The 5,589-nt window shown below is 38.3% G+C and overlaps 1 protein-coding gene across 1 annotated transcript in view; it reads right to left on the minus strand.

Moving 5' to 3' along the window:
- The window catches only part of LOC106879838 (uncharacterized), a 130,579-nt gene that overhangs the window by 59,590 nt on the left and 65,400 nt on the right, over positions 1 to 5,589 (minus strand). Inside the window, exon 2 of the mRNA XM_052975368.1 lies at positions 2,386 to 2,519. The gene's annotated coding sequence lies outside the window, so the exon portion shown is untranslated. The remainder of the gene's footprint in view (positions 1 to 2,385; positions 2,520 to 5,589) is intronic.

Here is a 5,589-nt window from a genome sequence, read left to right on the forward strand (position 1 = left end):
ATATATATATATATATATACATATATATGATGGGCTTCTTTCAGTTTTCATCTACCAAATCCACTCACAAGGCTTTGGTCGGCCCAAGGCTATAGTAGAAGACACTTGCCCAAGGTGCCACGCAGTGGGACTGAACCCGGAACCATGTGGTTAGTAAGCAAGCTACTTACCACACAGCCGCTCCTACGCCTATAGTATATATATTCCAAACACCAACTTAATAATAACAAAAGTCATTTCACTAAATTCTTCATAATTTTCAAAATTAATTAAAAACAAATGCAGTGTACTCCAACAGAAATGTGGTAACAAAAGAGATTATGTTATATGTCTTATCATACATTTGGATGGTAAGACTGATAGCTTCCTCTCTTTTTTTAAAAAAAGTGTCAAATTCTTACATCATCAGACAAACCATCAACGGCAACAGTAATAATGATTATAATAAAAACATTTTACTCTAAGGTGTTAGTCTTATATATATATACAGAAGAAACAAACTACCTGAAAAAGTACATTTCTGAATACCAAACCAACCCAAACCATACCAATCCCTGCAATATGTTATATAAAGCCAACACCCAATGTCAAGTACAAAATAGAGGTGAAACCGTGAAACCAAATTCCTCACTGTGTATCATTCTCTATCTCTGCCTCTGCCTCCCTGCAAGGGATTGTCAGAGAAAATTCAAAGAGCCTGCAACATGCATGCACACACACACACACGTATACACGCACACATGCAAACATACACAAGCACACACACAAAGCACACACATGCATCCATACACACACATACAGGCATACACACACACAAACAAAACACACACAAACAAAACACATACACACACAGAAACAAAACACACACACACACAAACAAAACACACACACAAACAAACAAAACACACACACAAACAAAACACACACACACAAACAAAACACACACACATACATACACACATAAGCACATACACATGCATGTATACACACAGACACACAAGCATACACACAAACGTAAACACACACACAAGCACACACATATATACACACATGCATACACACACAAGCACATACACATGCACGTATACACATAGACACACAAGCACACACACAAACATAAACACACACACATGCATACACAAGCACACATGTGCACACATGTGCACACACACATGTGCACACACACACACACACACATGTGCACATACACACATACATACATGACTGTATAATATCATAAGAAGTGTATTTGAAAAATAACAGTCTATGTTGTTAGCGAGATTCCTTACCAAAGTTGAATCCCACTCAGAAATAGTTATGACATAACGACCGTTTCTGAGAAATATATCTGATGCATTTGTGAAAGGATTTTGGTTTTGGTTTGTTGAAGGAGAAACTGGAAAAGACCCCTTTAACCCTTTCAATACCGACCCAGCTGAAACCGCTTCTGAGTCTTTAGTACAAATGTCTTGTTTTCATAAATTTTGAATTAAGATTTCCCACCAAACCTTAGTCACAATTTATGTCCCTAACACTAGCTTAATGGTAACTAAGTTATTTTACTGAATTCTTTGTTATATTTAAAATTAATTGAAAGAAACACAGAGCATCTCAAAAATAAATATGGTAACATAAGGGTTAAAGGTTAAGGGTTTGGGGATTAGGGGGTTAAGATTAGGGATGAGGGTTGGGGTGAGAACAAAAGGAAGCATTTTGAAACAAACAAACAAAAAAATCTTAAACAAGAAGGGAAACATTGAGGGTTATAGTGAAGACACAGAGCTTCTAATAAATGCATAGGGCTGTAAGTGTTGTAAGAAAGAAAGAGAGAAATAGAGAAGGAGGGAGAGAAAAAGAGTGAAGGAGAACATGAGAGAGTTGAGAAAGGCAGAGAAAGAGGGAGATATGAATGAGTATTTTAGGTGAGAGCGGGGAAGTGAGTAGCTTGAAAGAGAGAAACAGAAGTGAGAGAGAGAGTGAAAGAGAATATGAGTGGCCTGAGACAGAGGAGAGGTATGAGGAGTGTGTGTGTGTGTGTGTGTGTGTGTGTGTGTGTGTGTGTGCAGTGCTTGTGCATGTTGTATATAAGAGAGAGAAAGAGGAGGGATAGAGAGAGAGATAGTGATGTAAAAGAAACATAAAGCAATTGAAAGACCAAAAGAATGAAAAGAAGAAAGACAAAAGGAGACAGAGAGAGAAAGAGGAAAAGAAAAACTGGAAGAAAAACAGAAAAAACAAAACAAAAAGAGCAAGAGAAAGAGAGAGATGCTGTCATTGGCATTGGCCAAATCACCATCAGAAAAAAAAAACCCCCTCCTTTACACTTCTCCTTCATTCCTGACCAAAACATTGCACCATTTTAACTATGATGGAAGACATATTTACCTGATTTAGCATGTAGCTTCTTGAACCAAACAGCAACAGCTAATATCCATTGCGGAGAAGAAGAAGTGTTTGTATAAACTTTACATTTAGTTTAGTCTCTGTTCCTGTAAATATTCTCCAAGATGGTGCTGAATCTGAAAACAAACATGAAATACATGTATATAAATATAATGTACTGTTTCGTGATGGAAAATTCAACAAGAAAAGTACTCCATCTGGTGAGAGATAAATATTATTCATTTAAAGGACACAATACGTTTTTTTAAGCGCTACTAATAGTTTCATATGTTGAGAAATATATCAAACATATTCATCAGACACAACATACATACCATAACAAAGTAAAAAAATTGAATAAGAGAATAGAAATATTAATATTTCTAAGTCTCTTTAAAGGAGACTACGGCAGTGGTTCTGGATATTAATAGTTATCGCCAAGCCAACATGGCAGTCCAAAAAATAGGACGAATGCTACCGTGGATTAGCTCCAAGAGGCCATCGCCTCTAGCTAGCTATGTGACACACGAACCTGTGTCCATTATAACCTTCGAACAGGGAAGGTCAGCCGCTGCCGTAACCTTCGAACAGGAGAGGTCAGTACCACTGCCATAGTCTCCTTTAGAGAGACTTAGAAATATTAATATTTCTATTTTTGAAAACCAGTGGATGTATTCCAATGAATTTAGGTAAATAATCCTTCGTACAGACGGTCAGTAGCAACGCCTGCTGGGTTCGGCTGCTCTACATTGATAAGGGGCAATACCCCGAAACTAGTCTGTAGATGCCAGACCAGCAAGGAGAAGCAGCTGACCTCCCCTGTTCGAAGGTTATAATGGACACAAATTCGTGTGTTACATAGCTAGCTAGAGGCAATGGCCTCTTGGAGCTAATCAATGGCAGCATTCATCTTATTTTTTGGACTGCCATGTTGGCTTAGCGATAACTATTAGTATGAATAAGAGAAGAAATGTGAAAAAACTGAGAAGGCAACACACACACACATATATATCATCTTCATTATCATCATTGTTTAATATTTGCTTTCCATGCTGGCATAGGTTGAACAGTTTGACAGGAGCTGGCCAAGCAGAAAACTGTACCAGGCTTTTGTGTCTGTTTTGGCATGGTTTTTATGGTTGGGTGCCCTCCCTAATACCAGCCACCCCACAGAGAGAACTGGGTGCTTTTTATGTGGCACCAGCACAGGCAAGGTCAGTTTTGGCATGGTTTTTTACAGATGGATGCCCTTCCAAATGCCAACCACTTTACAGTGTGGACTGGATGCTTTTTACGTGGCACCACCACCAGCAAGTTCACCAAGCAACTTTCAAGACAAAAGTCCTTTAAGAGGGGAGGGGGCATTGGCGGAGGGGATATATGAAGCCAAGACAACACAAAAAGAAAAACAATGGCACCCACAAAAATGAAAGAACATATTAGGGAGTAAAAGTTATTTATCATGTTGGAAAATTGAAATTTTGTGTAGAAAAAATATAAATAAAATATAATTAAAACAAAATAAATGAATAATAATGATTTCAAATTTTTGCCACAAGAGCAACTTGGGGGAGGAGATTAAGTTGACTACATCGATCCCAGTGTGTAACCGGTACTTATTTAATTGACCCTGCAAAGATGAAAGGCAAAGTCGGCCTCAGCAGAATTTGAAATATCGTTAAGCATTTCGCCCATGTGCTAATGATTCTGTCAGCTTGCTGCCTTCAGAAATAAATGAATAATAATAATAATAATAATAATAATAATAATAATAATAATAATAATAATAATAATGGTTTCAAATTTTGGTGCAAAGCCAGCATTTTGTGGGGTCAGAGTAAGTCGATTTCATTGACCCCAATGTTCAACTACTACTTATTTTATCAACCTTAAAATTATGAAAGGCTAAGTCAACCTTGGCAGGATTTGAATTCAGAAGGTAAGGATGTATGAAATGCCACTAAGTATTTAGCCAGGTGTGCTAATTATTCTACTCTTTGTGAATTATGATCCTTGTGAGATATGAACTGCCATATGCCTCTTCAGGCCTGAAATCAACGGACAAGTCCTTTCACATTTACTACACACATCAAATCACTCAGTCCAGCAGCAAGTACATTGCACAGAGTTGATTACGAATGGGACTACAGATGGCCGACATACCCAGAGTTGGAAAGGACTACTTATTTTATCAACCCTAAAATTATGAAAGGCGAAGTCAACCTTGATAGGATTTGAATTCAGAAGGTAAGGATGTATGAAATGCCACTAAGTATTTAACCAGGTGTGCTAATTATTCAGCCAGCTTGCTGCCTTAATTATGATAATTATAACAATCAAGGTCATATGCTATTTAGCCTGCTCACCTAACCAGTCAGATGGCATCAGATGGCTAAAATGATGCAAAGCACATTGTGACCAGCGATGTGTAACAATATTTGATAGCCTGGCTGGTCACATGATCACGTGACAGGATGTGCTGTTTATTTTGATATGAGGTCACCATCTCCGACACATATAGTTGCGATGCATTTGGTTGGTGTACCCTTATCAGGCAGGTGGTCATGATGGATAGACTGGGCTTCGCATATTTGGGGTCACATTAATGTTGTGTCCTGCTGTCTCACTCAATAATAACAGTAATAATGGTTTCAAACTTTGGCACAAAGCCAGCAATTATCAGGGCATGGAATAAATCGGTTACGTTGACCCCAGTTCTAAGGATGAAAGGCAAAGCTGACTTTGGCAGAATTTGAACTCAAAAAGTAAAGATGGACAAGATGCTATTAAGCATTTTGTCTGGTGTGCTAATGGTTCTGCCACCACCCTACCTTAACAACAACAATAACAACCGCAACTATGATAAGGGTTTCTAATACAGGCAAAATGTTTGTAATTTTTACTGAAGGCGCTAGTTGATGCCATTGATCCTAGAATTTGGCAAAAGTGGTATCTTTTAGTTTCCACAGAGGCATCAGATGAAGAGGACATTACAAAAACAGTTTAGATATGGTGCATGAATGTGGTTACAAGTGTAGTTGTGTTTGAGAGTGATTGTGTGTGAGTGTGGTTGTGTGTGAGTGTGGCTGTGTGTGAGTGTGGCTGTGTGTGAGTGTGGTTGAGTGTGAGTGTTGCTGTGTGTGAGTGTTGTTGAGTGTGAGTGTGGCTGTGTGTGAGTGTGGTTGTGTGTGAGTGTGGTTGTGTGTA

This window comes from Octopus bimaculoides, chromosome 21, assembly GCF_001194135.2.
Source record: "Octopus bimaculoides isolate UCB-OBI-ISO-001 chromosome 21, ASM119413v2, whole genome shotgun sequence".
Classification (NCBI taxonomy): Eukaryota; Metazoa; Mollusca; class Cephalopoda; order Octopoda; family Octopodidae; genus Octopus; species Octopus bimaculoides.